The sequence below is a fragment of the Erythrolamprus reginae genome, chromosome 2 (genome assembly GCF_031021105.1).
Source record: "Erythrolamprus reginae isolate rEryReg1 chromosome 2, rEryReg1.hap1, whole genome shotgun sequence".
NCBI classification, from domain to species: Eukaryota; Metazoa; Chordata; class Lepidosauria; order Squamata; family Dipsadidae; genus Erythrolamprus; species Erythrolamprus reginae.
The window spans coordinates 205,992,485-206,011,688 of NC_091951.1; the positions used below are offsets into that span (position 1 = coordinate 205,992,485).

The 19,204-nt window shown below is 40.6% G+C and overlaps 1 pseudogene; it reads left to right on the plus strand.

Moving 5' to 3' along the window:
* The first annotated feature begins 15,258 nt into the window (after positions 1–15,258).
* LOC139158794 (c-Myc-binding protein pseudogene) lies at positions 15,259–15,570 on the plus strand (annotated as a pseudogene).
* The last annotated feature ends 3,634 nt before the right edge of the window (positions 15,571–19,204 follow it).

Below are 19,204 nucleotides of genomic sequence, written 5' to 3' on the forward strand. Positions count from 1 at the left end.
AAAGTTGGTGTGAGATTGGTAGCTTGAACATTTCTGAACATAATGATATGAAAATTGAACTGGAAAAATTGATGCATATTGGTTTATTTTGTTGATGAAATGCATGCCCCCCCCGTTTTTTTAAATAGTCTTCACTTTATGGATAGTTTTGCTAGCAAAATACATTCTATTTTACTAAAGTTGGTGTGGGATTGGTAGCTTGAACATTTCTGAACATAATGATATGAAAATTGAACTGGAAAAATTGATGCATATTGGTTTATTTTGCACATAAAGTATGCCTCAATTATTTCAATTTATATAAAAATTATGCTGTTAATTTCAAACTTACATACTTTTTTTTAGTAAAATGGATTTGTTTCATAAAATTAGTTCTCTGGCTACAATGTGGTTGATTTTCAAAAGGATATTCCAAATATTTCTAGACAAATATGTATAAACAGTGACAATAATGGCATACAGCAAGGCCGAGGGGGGGTGGCCCTTTTGTGGCAAAAATAAACCAATAAGAACCATTTTTTTCAGTTCATTTATATTTTTCTTATATTCAGAAATGTTCAATTTAGTATATCAAACCTCTTGGGGGAAAATTCCTTAGGGATTTGTAGCCTTAAAAAATAGAAATTGACACGAAATTAAAAAAGGATGGGGGGAGGGGCTTTTTGATCAAAATAAAAATATAAGTCTCAATTTTTCCAGTTCAATTTTCATATCATTATGTTCAGAAATGTTCAAACTAGTTTTCCAGTTGAAAAAGTTTTCAAAAAGATCAAATTCAAGTACCTAAAAAAAATATTTTTGGTCCGGTCACATACGAACAGAAACAGATTCAAAGTTATGATTTTTTTTTGCCCAGAAAACAATTAGCCACCACCCCAAAAATATTTTTTGATGATCAGCATTGTTAAATTGAGTAAATGAATGCCTAAGATTTTAAAGAATATTTCGGATTTGGAGCATAAAAAAATTAAAAGTGAAAATGGTTGCAAGCAGCCAAGGGGGGGGGGGAGGCCTTATTTCTGATGTTAAAAAACCAATAAGAATCATTTTTTTCAGTTCCTTTATATTTTTCTTATATTCAGAAATGTTCAAGCTACCAATCTCACACCAACTTTAGTAAAATAGAATGCATTTTGCAAGCAAAACTATCCATAAATTGAAAAAAATTTCACAAAAACGGGGGGGGGCGTGCATTATATCCGCAAAATAAACCAATAAGATTTACTTTTTTCATTTCAATTTTCATATCATTGTGTGCAGAAATGTTCAGACTACTTTCCAAGTGAAAAAAGCTTTCAAAAAGACCAAACATAAGCACTGCAAATGAAGAGTTTTCGGTCCGGGTCGTATGTGACCCGAACAGAAGATTTGTAACTTTTTTTGCCCAGCAAAAACTAAGCCCCCCACCCCCCCAAAAAAATTCTCATAGAGAGAACCCCTGAAATGATAAATAGTCATGAAATTTCAAGTTTCAGATATGCAGGGAAAAATTTTTACAGGGACTCAAACTTGGCTTCGGGTCACATACGACCCGAACAGAACAGCAGGGTTAAGTGAATTTTCATTATAAAGAACATTGTTTTGAATTTTCAAATGTGTGTGTGTGTCTGAAATTTGTACCTGTGAATTTTTGGGAGGATTCTACCAGAGAGCCCGACATATCAACATGAAGATTTCATGCTTACATCGACATTTACTCTATTTTTGAACTTCTTCCCCAAATGTGCATGTGGAAATACTTTATTGTGAAATGCAACTTATTCTATGTAGATATGTTTTGATTTATTTATTTATTTTAATTTCATTTTTTAGTAATGCATTGCATGCAGACCTGGATAGGTGTCTGGGTCACAAACATTGGGTCATATTCTTTCCAACTATAGTTATAGTTAGTTATAGTTTATTAGATTTGTATGCCACCCCTCTCCGAAGACTTGGGGTGGCTCACAACATAATAGTGATACAATACATTACAAATCCAATAGTAGAAAGTTAAATCAATTTTAAAACATTAATACATACACATTCAACAGTAAGGCCAAAAACATAATAAAAAGGGTGAGAAGGTGGTAATTATCCCCACGCCTGGTGACAAAAGTGGGTCTTCAGCATTTTACGGAAGGCGAGGAGGGTGGGGGCTGTTTGAATCTGGAGGGAGTTGATTCCACAGGACCGGGGCTGCCACAGAGAAGGTTCTTCCCCTGGGTCCCGCCAGCCGACATTGTTTGGTCAACAGGACCCGGAGAAGGCCAACTCTGTGGGACCTAATCGGTCGCTGGGATTCATGCGGCTATAAACTGAACAAAATCCTAGCCTGATATCAAGAAGTGCCTTGACACTAAGTTCACAAGTGCTTTTTCCATGGAACAGGTTGGATTTACTTACTCAATCTGAGATAAAGGAGAGAAGATTCCAGGCAGAGATTAGAACTATTTTAGGACTGGAAAAATCTCATAGTTCATCTCTCAGGCCGAAGCCATTTTAGGTGGGGTCTTTGGCCTGCCACACTTTATGTTATTTTAAAATGTATTCTTAGCTGGCGTAATTTGGGAGGGATAATTGCATGAGGGATAGCTGCATGTAGTCATAACAAATTCCTTTTAGATTGTCAAGGTGATCCTTTGTCTTTGCGCTCCGACACCTGCACGGAAGGAGATGGGAGTTGCTGCCAAGTTGGCAGATGAAGATTGGTCAACGTGATGGACTTGCGGGTGTGGAGACAAGGGCTTGAACTTTCAACTGGGTGGAGAAACCCCTGGGACTTCAGATTCGGGTTTCTCCCAGAGGTGCCAACATGGCTCTGTTAATAAATTGGAACTTTGAGGAATACTTCGCCTCGGACTCTGATTTAATTTTCCATGCTATTTGGAACCCTGACATCAGCTTTGCCTGTAGGATCTTGGTAGCAAATAAATGCTTGACTTCAGAAGTTCAAAGGGCATTCAATGTATGCCTTCATGCATTGGATGCCTTCAATTTCTCATCCCAATAAACAATCCTACAAAAGTAGGGCTCACAAAGAGTGAATGTTTCAAAATCCCACTAATGTTTCAATGGCCAAGGTGGGCTTGAAACCTGCTCTGTTGATCTTAGTACTACCTAATTCTTTCTGTATCTGTCAGTCAAGCTGCCAGTCTTTATGGATATTGGCATTTATTGGCTAATTATTGAGAAGCTGATGTCTCTTGAGCACCGGTCAATCTTAGGCCACCTTAGCCAGCTTTTTTCCCCAGTTTAAAGGAATTGCTTTCAGCTCCTGCCAAATTGGTTTTCAGAGCTTGGCTGGGATAGAGAAAGACAATGTGAGGATTTGAATACACAAGGCCGTTTTTCTATCTGCTCAGGCTGCTTGAAAAATGTGGTGGCTGCCTTTTGTTCTTGGTGTTTTGCAGGATGGAGAGAAACTTTGCCCAAAGATGTGAATTCCCCCAAAGTCAGCAAATGCTCAGTTTCTGATAAGCTGGATCAACCCTAGCAGGAACTCTATAGCTCTTTTTTTCAGAGGTCACATTAAAATATCTTTGGCATTGACAGAGGCAACGTCAATGCAGCGAAAGTGAGTACAGTATAATCATCCCAAAAGAAAGTGCATGGATTATATAGTATCTTTGAGAGCAAACAAGTGGACCTTTAGCATCAGGTTGTGGTCTTCTGTGTGCAGCAGGACCAGAGTTATGCTTAAATTATGCAATTTATCTTCATTGCACAAATAAGCTTTTCTTGCTGCAGAACTGATCTTCATAGCTGATGCGGGGGGGGGGGGGGAATCAGAACACAGACCCAATTATGTTCCATTTTACAGATAAAGAACTAGAACAGTGTTTCCCAACCTTGGCAACTTGGAGATATCTGGACGTTCGCTGGCTGGGGAATTCTGGGAGTTGAAGTCCAAATATCTCCAAGTTGCCAAGGTTGGGAAACACTGCTCTAGAGGGTTTGGGATTTCTAATTGCCCTGGCTCTCTGCCTTCCTCTGTGAAGATTCTCCAGGCACAATCAACTCATTCTTGGATAAAGACCCACAGCTGGTCACTTCTCTTGATAATGATGATGGGATGTGCATCCAAGAAGAAAGAGCCCTACCCCAGCATCATTGACGGAGCCATGCGTAAATGTCTGTAGGAGAACAATAGACTCCTAGTGTGTCTGTGTCTGCCCGAAGGGAAACTGTTTGTAGGAGTTCAATAAGGATGCAAGTGGGGCAGAGAGAAAGAGGCCTCTCTTCTGCATGGTCCACATAGAAAGAGAGGAAAAATCTATACTGTGCATGCATGATAAAATAGGGTCGGAGCCAGGGGTGGATTCCTCTTACCTGCTGCTACCGGTGTGCTGCGTGCGTAGCATGAGGATTCTCTTGTATGTGTGTGTACTATTCACATATGTGTTCATATGTCCCCAGTGTGATTTTTGCTCCCACACATGCGCAGGAAGCAAAAATGCACCAAAATCTCACAAGGGGACATGCACAAGAGCATCCCCTCATGAGATTTTGCTTCTGCGCACGCAAAGGCTTCAGGAGTTGTTAACCTAATGTTACATAACTTCTTTTCTGATAATCACACACTACTAATCAAAGCATACAAAACATTTGCCAGATCAATCCTAGAATATAATTCATCTGTCTGGAACCCACACTGCATTTCGGACATAAATCGGAATCGTCTTCTGCCGCATGAATCCCAGCAACCGATTAGGTCCCACAGAGTTGGCCTTCTCCGGGTCCCGTCGACTAAACAATGCTGTCTGGTGGACCCAAGGGGAATGGCCTTCCCTGTGGTGGCCCCGGAGTGCTGGAATCAACTCCCCCTGGAGATCAGAACCGCCCCCACCCTCCTTGCCTTTTGTAAGTTACTGAAGACCCACCTATGTCATCAGGCATGGGGAAATTGAGCCCCTGGGTTTATATTATTTATGTATGGTATGTGTTGTATGGTTTTAATAATGGGTTTTTAGATGTTTTTTTAAAAAAATGTATTAGATTTGTTTACATTGTTGTTATTGTTGTGAACCGCTCCGAGTCTCCGGAGAGGGGCGGCATACAAATCTAATAAATTAAATTAAATTAATAAAATAAAATAAAATAAAATAAACAGTAGCAGATTCCTGCTGACACCTTTGCACTGGTAGTAAAAACAGGACCTGAGCTCTTAGCTTTGGGTGTTTGGCGTGTGCCCGTGTGCATCCCAGCAAGATTTTGTTTCTGCACATGCTCAGGAAGCAGAACCTTGTGAGAGGACGTGCAAGCACGTGCGAGATTTTGGTGATTTTTTTGCTTTCTCTGTGCATGTGCGGAAGTGGGGGGGGGGAATCGCCGAAATCTCTCGCATGCATGCGCCCCCAGGCAGGATTTTGCTTCCTTTGCAGGCACAGAAGCAAAATCTTGCTGGGACACACGCGCACGCACACCAAACACCCAAAGCTCCAGAAACCGCAAAGTGGTACTTTGATTCCTTCCCCAGAGGCTTCCTCTGATTCATCTGCAGAGGTCAGATTGGAGGAGGAACCAGCCCCAGGCACCTCCAGAGGTGAGTTGGTCAATGGCTCTGAGCAACCTGCCGAGAATGAAACAACAGCTGGAGCAGGACAGCCCTGAGGGTTCGTGTGGGGAAACACGCAGCTCCAGCTGGTTAGTGATGAGGAGGAACTGCCTTCTGCCCACGAACCAGGGGTGAAATGCTCCCAATTCGGACCAGTTCAGACATACCGGTAGGGGCACAAGTGGTTCGCTTTAAAGGTAGCAATGGCTGGCTGGCCACATCCCTGAACTGGTCTGGTCCCTACACCCCTGAGCCCATCACCCGCTTGCCACTTTTCCCACTCACCACGTTTTCTTTTTTTTTTAAAAAAAAAGCCTGCTTTCCCGCCACTCAGCTCGGTGCTTCCAGCCCACCCACCCCACCTCCAGCCTATATAAGTTACTTGCTTCGCCGATGCCTCGCTCAGACACAGAGTAGAAACATAGAAGACTGACGGCAGAAAAGGACCTCATGGAATTTAATTTAAATTTGAATTTAAACATGCCTGGGATAAACATATATCCAGTGATGGGCTCTTACAGGTATGGTCAGGTACGCAGTACCGGTAGCAACAAAAAGAAACTACTCTGAAGAGCTAAGAAACAATTCTGAACAAATGAACCAGCAAACGTGGGAATCTCTCAAAAACATCATCAGTTACAGCAAAAAGTGATACTGGTCACTTTCCCAAGCTGAAGGAAATCAGCAACTGGCAGATGACCTGAATGTGTTCTACTGCAGGTTTGAAAAGAAAGAATACAGCCACCTATCTCCACCCCAGACATACCAACTACAGCCAAATCTTTTACAACTGAACACATCCCATTGGGTTTACAATCCCTGGTGATCACAGAAAAAGAAATGCAAGATCTATTTCACAGACAAAAGTCTGGAAAAGCACCAGGCACAGACAAGATAACTCCTTCTTGCTTAAAAGTCTGTGCTAACCAATTGGCCCCCATTTTCACCCAAATCTTCAACAAATCACTAGAGTTGTGCTATGTTCCTTCTGCTTCAAACACTCTACTATCATCCCAGTGCCGAAGAAGCCCTCCATCAAGGAACTGAATGACTACAAACCAGTTGCTCTAACATCTGTAGTTATGAAAACCTTTGAAAGGCTAGTGATGTCCCACTTGAAAACTATCGTAGATCCACTGTTAGACCTCCTGCAATTTGCATAACAAGCAAATAGATCGACAGATGATCCTGTTAATATGGCTCCTACAACATCTTGAATCTCCAAAGATCCATGCTAGAGTCCTTTTTGTAGACTTTAGTTCAGCATTCAATACCATCATGCAGGACATTCTTTTAACTAAATCAGGTAGCAGTATCTGAACACACTTGTAAGTAACAGACAGGAAGCAGCAGGTGAAGCTAGGCAAAATCACATCAGATACCTGTACAATTAGCACATGGGGCCCCCAAGGCTGTATACTCTCACCACTTCTCTTCATACACTAATGACTGCATCTCAAATGATCCATCTGCTAAACTACTGAAGTTTGCAGACAATACAACAGTGATTGGTCTTATTTGAGACAGCGGTGAAACCATATACAGATGGGAAGTTGAACAACTAGCCTCGTGGTGTGATTTTACTATTAGGTTTCAATTATGGTGTGACTCAAAGAATGGATACAGCTTAAAAATAAAAGATTTCTGGCATTAGAAGGATATGATTTAAAATTAGGATGCCATGGATTCCTCTGGGATGAAAAACATAAAATACACTCATATTTTAGGAGACACAAGATATGGGATTCACTATTTGAGGTTTGGAACAAAATTAAAAAGCAACATTATAATAAAGCTACCAAATTGGTTCTCTGGGATGGAAGCCATAACACGTCCCAACACCACAGATTTAAGCGAAATGGTCAAATATTCAGAGATTTTGGATGAAGGAGGAAGTTGAAAATCAATCCAACAATTAGAACAGGGAATTAAAATAGATTGGTGGCCATATTTGCAAATTAAGTCAAGATTGGATAAAGATAAGAAGCAAACTATATAAATTCTTATTAAATTATAAAATGGAAGTTGAGATAGTAAAAGGGAACATTAGTTAGGCTAGGAATATTGGACATAATATCAATTTGCACAGCGGGTTATAATATGGGGGAAATTATAAATTGACAAAATTAACTACTTATAAGGAAAACATATATAAGATGTTTTATAGGTGGCATTTAGCCCCAGCAAGACTGGTGAAAATATATCCAAATTTACCCCCGAATTGTTGGAAATGTGGTTACAATAATGGATTGTACTTTAATGTGGTGGACTTTCCCCTATAGAAAAAAAAAATTGGTGTAAAATTTGGATCTGATTTAAGGAAATTACAAAACAAAAATTAGACATGAAACCTGAAATTTTCTTACTAGGAATTACAGTATTGAACAAAGAATGAGGAAAGAACATTATTATATTGCACAACATATTTTAATGGCAGCAAGAATCTGTCTCGCACAACACTGGATTCAGAAAGAGATACTAACTGACAGTATTGTAATCAATTTTTTTTTGAGAAGATGACTCGAATTAAACGAGAAAGAGGACTCTAGATTCTATGAAGTGTGGAATGTATTTTACGAATGGTTGGCAAAGAGGAAATAATAGAAGCCGCACATAGTGAGTGTAAACATTTTTAAAACTATTAAATAGATAGAGGAATAGATATAGTATTGTACCATTAAGAAAGTAAGTGAATAAATATATGATATAAGATTGAGGATAACAATAAGCATAAGATTATATAAATAAAGTATAGAAATGGGATAATAGGAGCACTATCTTTAGGATATGTACTATATAAAAACTGAACATAGACTGTTGATATCTAGCACGGTAAGATTAACTAAGAGGGAAAAGTTGAATTATTTTTGGTTGTTTGTGTTTTCTTTCTTCTTTTTTTGTATTGTCTATACCTCCTTTTTTGGTTGATATGTTGTATATGTCATTTTGTTTACAATTTTTGTTTCTTGTTTTTGTGTGGTATTTTAAATGTATATAAATTTAATAAAATTATTTTTAAAAAGAGATTTTGTGGGCAATTTTGTGGACTTAATGAAGCGCAGTGGGCCAACACCAGCAGATGACATGGCTCTCCAAATCAACACAGACTGTGGAAGCTTTACACTGGACTTCAAGCATCTTGCCGTGTGTGCCTCTCCATTCTTCCTCCATACTCTGGGTCCTTGGTTTCCAAATGAGATGCAAAAGTTTCCATAGTCTGTGTTAATTTGGGGAGCCATGTCATCTGCTGGTGCTGGTCCACTGTGCTTCATTAAGTCCAGGATCAATGCAGCCATCTACCAGGAGATTTTGGAGCACTTCATGCTTCTTTCCACAGACGAGCTTTATGGGGATGCTGACTTCATTTTCCAATAGGACTTGGCACCTGCCCACACTGCCAAAAGCACCAAAACCTGGTTCAATGACCATGGGATTACTGTGCTTGATTGGCCAAACTCACCTGACCTGAACCCCATAGATAATCTATGGGGCATTGCCAAGAGAAAGATGAGAGATATGAGACCGAACAATGTAGAAGACCTGAAGGTCGCTATTAAAGCATCCTGGTCTTCCATAACACCTCAGCAGTGCCACAGGCTGGCAGCTTCCATGCCATGCCAGATTGAGACAATAATTGTTGCAAAAGGGGCCCAAACCAAGTACTGAATACATATGCATGCTTATACATTTCAGAGGTCCAATATTGTTCTATGTACAATCCTTGTTTTATTGATCGCAAGTAATATTCTAATTTTCTGAGATGGTGGATTTCGGGTTTTTATGAGCTGTACCCCATAATCATGTACGTCACAATCATCACAATTATGACAAATCACGGCTTGAACTATCTTGCCTCTCATATATTACATTTCTTAGACTGTCCACTGTTGACCTCACCCAATTCCTAAGAGGTCAGTAAGGGGCGTGCATAAGCGCGTCTACCGTCCCTCTCCAATTGTTCCCTCTTATCAGTACCCATCTTATAAACAATATATCTATGTAAATTACAAATATGTATTTGACAAAATAAATAATAAATAAATAAATAAATAAATAAAACCAACATATGTTTATGTAGATAAGACCAAAATGGAACTGGTATTCTTCTCATTGCTGTCTCTTTCTTAAATTCATGCATATCCTGGAAGGGGGAAAAAAGAAATTTTCATTCTCTGCTCTGAAGAATTTACTCCTTTCATGACAAAGTTGATCTCTTTTTAATCAGTGAGCTGGAAGTAGATTTTTCATTGGTGATTTTTGCACAGGGAATGACTGTATTATCTGTTCCCAATACTTAATCACATGTAAACAATACGTTAGTTTTAATAAGCAGCTTCCTCTAAGCCATTTTATTTTTTTCTCATTTAGTGCAGCTGAAAAATTAATTCCTGTTCTTCGGAAAAGGGCAAGGTTTAAATCAAATACTGAATTTCATCATGTTCTTTCTTTTCAGCTGTTGTGCTTTTTATAGGATCAAACAAAACAAAACAAAAACCAAAAAGAAAACACCAACAAAACAAAACCTAAAACAGATAAAAAGGAAACAGCAAATGATCCCCTATCTTTGGGGGAACAAGAACTGATGTTAACAGGCTATTTTTCATTAATTCCACCAATGCTAAGCAGAAAGCGAAACCAAAAAAAGTTTTAAAGAAAGTTTAATGATGAAACAACTTTTAAAACTCTGTTAATGTTTTGCCTATCCAGTCAGGCAGCTGGCAATGCATTGTGTTTTATTGCAAAATCATTACCAAATCAGATTTAAACAAACAAGAAAGTAATACAGCTGTCTGAAATGAAGTCATCTGGATGTTCTATAAAAAGAAACTGAACAAAGGCTAAGAAATCCTAGATAATCTTGACTCATTTTCCTATTCTATTCCTAGTATTTTAACTTTAAAATGCACTTATTCTAAGAAAATCACTTCAGTACAATGATTTTCCATGTGATTTGGATGGAATCAGTCTGCTAGATAATCACATCCATTCCTCAGACCAGAGTTGATCAGTGACTTCTCTTTTTTTAGTGACACAATATTAATTATCTTCTCTAGTCACCCAAGCAAGAGTAGTCAAGCCCAGCATACAAAATAAGGGCAGTCCCACAATGATAGCCTGAAACTGCTGTTCTCCCATGATGAAAATTACTTGGGATGGGGGGACCCTGCTGTCTAGATTTCAGTCCATGTCTCAATCTTGGTTTAGTTGAAATGCACTAAACTGAGATCAATTAAATGGAAGGTTTACTGTCTCTCTATAATTCCATGGAAAATCTAGAATGCTTCCCATTTCCGCACAGAAAGAAAATCACCTGGGATATTGATGTAAAGAAATGGATATTAAAAATTAAAATTAGAAAGTACTGCACTAGCAAATTACTAGGATAAATGCAATAGGTGTCATGTTATTTTTGTGCCTTTGAATCAGTTTTGAATCTTAGTGACTGCCTGGATACGTCCTTGTGATTTTCTGGGCAAGGTTTTTCAAAAGAGGTCTGCCATTGCCGCCAAAGTGGGACTAGACTAGAGCTCATGGTCTCCTGATTGCTAGCCTAGGATCCCACAACAGACATCTACAGAACTAAAATTCCTATATAATTTTATTTGGAACTGGTTCTGTAATTGTGGAATTGATAGTAGATTTTCCAACATCTCTAAGGAGCCATGTAATGCTTGAATGATTTTTTGCAAAGTGTATGTTAATATGTCTCTGTGGAAACTGGGACCCTGGTTTCTCATGCAGTTCACACATCAAAAGTCATAGTGTGCAATGACCAATGACTGAAGGGGAGGAGCAAGCCCATAGCAACCTCTGCTGGCCAATAAGAGCTCAGCAGATGACAGCCATCTGACCAAGACTGAAGAGCCATATAATGCTTGTATGCCAACATTTATGTCATGTGAAAACAGAAAACACTGTTTGAAAACCAAAACATCTAAGGAGCAGTTTTTGCTGTTTTCACAGTGGACTGGAGATGAATCAAAGGAATCATCATGAGGTCCTGTCTTCCAAAAGTGGTTAATCTCACTCCAAGGACTGAGAATGAACACTACACATTTCCATACATTTCTATCCTTGCTTAGTTCTGTTCTTATTCTCTATCTTATCTCGTTTCCACCATTTCCATCCACCATGTCATACATTGCTTTTTGTTCTTTAAACATCTAACTTCTCTTGTTCTGAGGATCTCAACAACACCATCCAATCATGACTTCTGTTAATGTATGAGCAGAGTAATCCTTGTTTACCAAGGTTGTGCATACACAGAAATGTTTAGATTGAGATTAGTTGTGAATAACTATTCAGCCACACACAGATATACTAACTTGAATTAAAGTTTATTTTGAGAAATAACATGTTCAGATTAACAGTCTACAGTCATACACATAATAAGTCAGAATAACAATCCAAATATTACCAAGTACATAGCCTTTCTTACCGGTTGTCTTTGTCATAATCAGTAAACAAAGATATCAAGCCTAAACACATTTTATCTATAATATATAACTACAATAATTGCAGAGAATTGCAACGCAAACCTAACAGTGAGTAGCCATTAACAGTGAGTACAAACAACATCCTTGATTTCCCCCTTCTTCTCAGCCATTCCTGCACATATTATTTTCCCATAAAATCATAGAATCACAGGGCTGGAAGAGAGCTTGGAGATCATTTATTTATTCATTCATTTATTTAGTTTGTTTCCCTAGCCCAAGAGTGGAGTCCTTATACAATCCCAAACGAATGGTTGTCCAATCTTTTCTTATAATCCTCCACTGATGGAACACCCACAACTCCAGGAGGCAAGCTGTTCTATTGGTTAATTGATCTGACTGTCAGGAAATTCTCCATTTCTCCTTGCTTCTTGTTCTGCCCTCAGGTGCTATGGAGACTAATCAATGCCCTCTTCCTTATGAGGCCCTTCAAGTTTTGGAAGACTATTATCATGTTTCGCCTAAGCCAGGGGTGTCAAACATGATTTCATTGAGGGACACATCAGGTTTGTGTTGGACCTTGGGGAGACCGGGATGGAGGAGCCAGGGTAGGCATGGCCAATTCGATGTCATTCCTGTCAGGGGGACACCTGTGGCAGCCCGAGTACTCTGTCAGCAAAAACAGGATCCTCAACTCTGTTTTTGGCTGCCACAGCCTCCTGCAACCCTCTGCCCGTGAAAACAGAGCTAAGGAGGGCTGCATGCGGCTCTCCCGAGCTCAGTTTTCAGTAGCAGAGTGTTGCAGGAAGCCATGGCAGCCAAAAATGGAGCTTGGGAGCCCATTTCCACTGGCAGAAGCATTGCAGGTCAGTCCTTCACTGTTTCCAAGGTGGGCATACAGGTCAGACCTAAGTACCCTGTGAGCTGGATCTGGCCCCTATGCCTTGAGTTTGATACCCTGACCTAAGCGTTCTCTTCATTAGGCTAAACATATTTAGTTCCTTTCATCGATTTACCCTCCAAATCAAGATCCCCTTGTCATCTTTGTTACTTTTCTCTGAACTCTTTCTAGAGCCTCAGCATCTTTTTTGTTTCATGGTGCTTGGAACGATTAGCGGTACTCCAAATGTGGCCTCACTGGTGCTTTATAGAGCAGTACCACTACCACTTTTCATGATCTGTTCAACTATCCTAGGACTGCATTAGCTTTTTGGGCAGTGAGTACACCACTGATTGTGCTCCACCAGGACACCTGGCTCTCTCTCACAGGTAGTGCCTATCCTGTAGCTGTGCATTTGTTTTTTTCTTGCCTAAGTGCAGGACCTTCCTTTTTTTCACCACTGAACTGCCTTGGATAAAGCACAGTGCCCAACTCTGTCAAAATCCTTCTGAATCTTAAGTCTTTCTTCCAAAGTATTTGTAATCCCCCCCCCTCCAGCTTGGCATAATCGACAAATTTGATGAGCTCTCCTTCAATCCCCTCATCTAGCTCATTTATAAAGAGGTGACATTTATTAATAAGCTCCTCCTCATTTCTCTCCTTTCCATAACCAAACCACCTCTATGTACTTCTTTTGTAATTGTCACTGGATTTTGCATTTAATCTACATTTGTTCAGTCTGATCTCTTCTAGTTTATCACACATACTTCCTAAATACACCATTACAACTGTGTTCAACTTATTTTTACATTTCTCCTGATGTAGTCAGTTTTCATATCTATGTAATGTGTTCTGCTATAGTCAGTTTTATAGGTATATAATTTTCTTCTTGCCCTGAAGGCTGTTGAAATGGTGTGTAGCACACTCTTATGGTATAGCACCATTCTTGTGCGCACACTCTTGTGGTGTAGCCCACTCTTGTACACAAATATTTTGGTTTATTTTGACATTCAGTCTTCGCCGCAGACCACATATCACATACCAAATATTACACAGTCCCCCCACCAGTTTGTACGTTTAATTTTTCTATATTACTTTCCCTATCTCATATATATTAGTCCTTTGGGTTCAGAAAAGATGTACAGTTCCTCTATGGATATGGAATTGTCTCTGCACTCTCAGTTTGGAAGCATGGAGTCTAGCTCAGTCAGGGCAGGTCTAATAGGACTGGAGCTAGCATACAACCCTGTTTTGTCCCACTGGAAATGGTAAATTTCTCTACATGGGGCTACCTCTGAAGAGTGTTCGGAAACTTCAGATCGTGCAGAATGCGGCCATGCAAGTAGTCATGGCCCTTCCCAGATACGCCCATGTCTTGTCAACACTCTGCGGCCTGCACTAATTGCCAATTAGTTTCTGGACACAATTCAACTTATAAAGCCCTACATGGCATCGGACCAGAATACCTACGGGACTGCCTTCTGCTGCATGAATCTCAGTGGCCAATTAGGTCCCACAAAGTTGGACTTCTCCAGGTCCCTTTGACTAAACAATGTCGTCTGGCGGGACCTAGGGAAGAGCCTTCTCTGTGGCAGCCCTGGCCCTCTGGAATCAACTCCCCCTGGAGATTAGAACTGCCCCCACCCTCCTTGCCTTCCACAAGACACTGAAGACCCATTTATGTCACCAGGTATGGGCAGATTAATGTGCCCCCTTCTGACTAGTAAGATTTGAGTATGGTATGATTGTGTAGTATTGATTGTTTTTTAATGATAATGGGATTTTAATTTTAGTTTTAACTATTAGATTTGGATTATATTGTTATTGTTGTTATGAGCCGCCCTGAGTTCTCAGAAAGGGGCGGCATACAAATCGAATGAATTATTATTAATTAATTAATTAACTAATTAATTATTATTAAATGCAGTGGGTGTATCACTGTTGTAAAGAACCTTCCTGTCATTCCATTGTGGAGGAGCTGAATCAACTTCTCAAATTTCTTTGGGCATTCATAACATCTCATGGTAATCCAGAAGGGTTCTCTGTTTACACAGTGTCAAATGCCTTTGTCACGTCAATGAAGACAGGATACAGAGGTGTATTTTGCTGAATGCACTTCTTGACTTGCCTCATGACAAATATCATGTTTGTGGTTCTGTTCTAGCTGAAAGCCACACAGCCTCTTGGAGGTTCCTTCCTGAGACAGTGCCAAATCTGTTTAGGGTGATGGGGGCAAAGATCCTTTCTGCCATAGACAGCAGTGAGATACCTCTGAAGGTCCGATTTGCTTCCCTTGTTTTTATGGAGACCCACAATGAGAGGATCATAGAAGTCACCCATTTCCTGTGTGGCTGGCCTGGGAGCAGCAGCAGCAGCCGCAGAAGCAGCAAGAGGAGCCGAAGGCGCTCATGGCCGCCTACAAGACCGCTGACTCCAAGCAGGAGCAGTTCCAGCGCTACCTGGAGAAGTTTGGCGTGATGGACACACTAACCAAAGTGCTGGTGGCGCTCTATGAAGAGCCCGAGAAGCCCAGCTACGCCCTCGACTTCCTGAAGCACCACCTGGGAGTGGCGGCGCCCAAGAGCCCGGAGGTGGAAGCCCTCTGCCTGGAGGTGGCCAAGATGAAGGAGAAGTACGAGGCCCTTCTGGAGGAGAACTGGAAGTTGAAGGCCAAGCTGCCCCAGTATCAACCGCCCCAAGAAGAGAAACAGGGAGAATAAGTCTTGTACGTGCCTCAATAAAAGCTCTGGAAGGACACACACACACACACACACAAAGAGAAGATCATAGAAGACATCAGCTTTCTTGCCTCTGTGGACTAAATGTCTTCCAAGATGTCATGAAATGTTTGCAAGGTATTTGGACTAGTGCTTTGTAGATCTTACCAGGAATCTCATCCTGGTTCACTTTCCTGTTATCATTCCTAGAGGGAGGCATGTTTAGGGCATACAAGACTGACAGCTGAGGAATTTGCTGTAAGACATCACGATCAACTCTGGATGGTCGGTTGAATTAAATTGGGAAAGTGTTCAGTCCAGGAGTTTTTCAGTCCTTCCTGGTCTTTAATCAAGCTTGACCAAGTCCACAGAGAGGGGCGGGATATAAGTCAAACAAACAAACAAACAAACAAATAAATAAGATAGCAGTAAAGGGGAGCTTTCCCCTTACCCTAAGGACCATACACTGGTTTAATAGCACAGAAGAACTTCTTGACACCATGCATGTGTGCAGAGTGTTCCGCCTACTCAACCTTCCTGTCGTCATTCATCCTGCTTTCCTCATAGTTCCATCTGTGCTTTTGGACTGCAGATGCTTAAACTTGTCTTTCTTTGAAATGGGTGATGAATCATTCTGCCAATCTGCACCTCTTGGCCTGGAGGTCTGGTGAAATGGTCTTGTGGTTTCCATCAAGCCCTGTCTTGATGTGCCCAGGTTTTCAGCACAAATACACATGTTGAAGTCTGCACAATGGCATCTTTAAACTGCGTCCACTTTCCAGAACAGGTTCCTACAAGTGGTAAATTGCCTGAGAGTTTTTCATTAAGTACATCTTGGAAGTATTGGACTTGGTCTGGGTCTTGTAGTCTGCCAATGTTAAATTATTTTCTAACAGTCCTTGGTTGTTTATGATGTAAAGGGAGTGTGTTTAGATTAAGGAACAATTGTACCAGCCTGTGATTTGTCCAGCACTCGCACCCCGCGTAGTATGAGTGATAGTGACGTTTTTATGCATTATGACATAGTCAAGTAGGTACCCGTGTTTGGATCTGGGTTGCAAAGAGGTAGCGCTGCACTTGTTTGCAAATCTGAACATTGTATCAGTGATGCCTAGATGGTGTTCAGCACATTTGCCCCAAAGTAGCAGGCCATTACTGCTTAATTTTCCCACATCATCTCTCCCAAGGACTCTGTTCCAGTTGTTTCAAAATGACAGTCTCAAAATGGGTGAACAGTGCAGTCAGGCGGTAGGGAAAGCAAGTAGGATGCTTGGCTGCATAGCTAGAGGTATAACAAGCAGGAAGAGGGAGATTATGATCCCATTATATAGAATGCTGGTGAGACCACATTTGGAATACTGTGTTCAGTTCTGGAGACCTCACCTACAAAAAGATATTGACAAAATTGAACGGGTCCAAAGACGGACTACAAGAATGGTGGAAGGTCTTAAGCATAAAACGTATCAGGAAAGACTTAATGAACTCAATCTGTATAGTCTGGAGGACAGAAGGAAAAGGGGGGACATGATCGAAACATTTAAATATATTAAAGGGTTAAATAAGGTCCAGCAGGGAAGTGTTTTTAATAGGAAAGTGAACACAAGAACAAGGGGACACAATCTGAAGTTAGTTGGGGGAAAGATCAAAAGCAACATGAGAAAATATTATTTTACTGAAAGAGTAGTAGATCCTTGGAACAAACTTCCAGCAGATGTGGTAGATAAATCCACAGTAACTGAATTTAAACATGCCTGGGATAAACATATATCCATCCTAAGATAAAATACAGAAAATAGTATAAGGGCAGACTAGATGGACCATGAGGTCTTTTTCTGCCGTCAGACTTCTATGTTTCTATGTTTCTATGTTTCTGTCCCCACATTACTGAAATCACTCAGAATCACGAGTTTGTGATTTTGGCAGGGGGCTTGTTAAAATAAGCGTCCTTATCTTCATCTGGAGAGTTGATGCGTAGGCACTGGCAGTGGTGATATACCGGGACATGCTGAGCAGAACGTGGAACTTCATTAGGAATTCATTTATTCTAGTGGGTAAAATAGAAATGTTCTTCTGCAGGCAGTTTTTATTGCAAAATCCTTTCTGTGAGTCTTGTTGTCAGTCTGTGGTTTCCTTTTCCAAAATAACATATAACCATCACTGTTTTGCTTCCTGTAATCAACTCTTGTTAAGTTCGTCTGCTATGAGGTTGTTCGTCTTTCAGGCTATGATACCTTCTCTCTATCCAGCAAAGTCCAGATGTTCTAGGTTCCAAAAATGAGTTTTCTTTGATTCTGCTTTCTTGATTCTCAATTGCCAAGGGGATTATTATTATTATTATTATTATTATTATTATTATTTATTAGATTTGTATGCCGCCCCTCTCCTCTGGTTAACCAGCCAGATGTTGTGAGACAGGCACTGTTTAGGTTTAGGGTACCTTTTCTAACCCCCTGACTCAGGTGAAGATGAACAATGCTACCCTAGAAGGTCTGCTCCAGTTACTGAGAAGGACAACTGATCCCAGGACCACCCACATGAAGTTTTATGACATAACATCCAGTGGTCATCTTCACCTGTTGCTTTGCTACTCCCCCATCGCTGCAAGACTCCACAAATTGGGTTTGGACCAGTGATGTTTCAGTACAAAACCTTAAAATGTTACTGTTCTCCTAAACAAATAATGCTGTCTATAATATGGCCTTCTTGTGGCTATTCAAATAATGTGACTTAATCAACTATGAAATAGAGTCCAAGCACCTTGGTCTTGGTCAGTAAGCCACTCCCACCCAGACACATGACCTTTAAGCCATCCTGATCACATGATTATCAAGCCACTCCCACCCAGTCACATGACCATCAAGCCACATCTGCACAATAAGTCACGCCCACAGTGTGGCAGTAAAAAGTTTGGCAGCCCACCACTGGTTTGGACCATGAGAATTTGCAGATGAGTTGTAGATTAACACGAATTGCACAACACAATCTTGTGTGATAGAGTTTTAGGTGGAATAGCTGTTGCCTATTCTCTCAGCAGAAGAGACTTTAATCGAATGGCACAGAGAACAGCTGGAGTCCTCATCTGCTGCAGGGGATGACCAGGATATCTAAATGTCTTGTCATGCTCTTAGCAGTCCACAATGCCTGCTGGGCTGGGAATGGGACAACGTGCCATGGCCAACTTGCTGCAACCAACTCATCGTGGCCATCTCGCTGCAGGACAACTCACTGGGGGAGACATCTCACTGCAGGACAATTTATTAATTCTATTTAATTTTAAATGAATAAAATTTATTTTAATTTTTGCCATTCATATTTCATTCTGTACCTCATTTTGTATCCTTTCTTTAATGAATCTGCTCCACCATTCATTTATTCGATTTTATTTATTCGATTTTTTAATGCTGCCCTTCTCCTTAGACTGAGGGCGGCTTACAACATGTTAGCAATAACATTTTTTAACAGAGCCAGCATATTGCCCCACAATCCGGGTCCTCATTTTACCCACCTCGGAAGGATGGAAGGCTGAGTCAACCTTGAGCCGGGGATGAGATTTGAACCGCTGACCTGCAGATCTAGCAGTCAGCTTTAGTGGCCTGCAGTACTGCATTCTACCTGGATGGGTGGGCATTGGATTTGG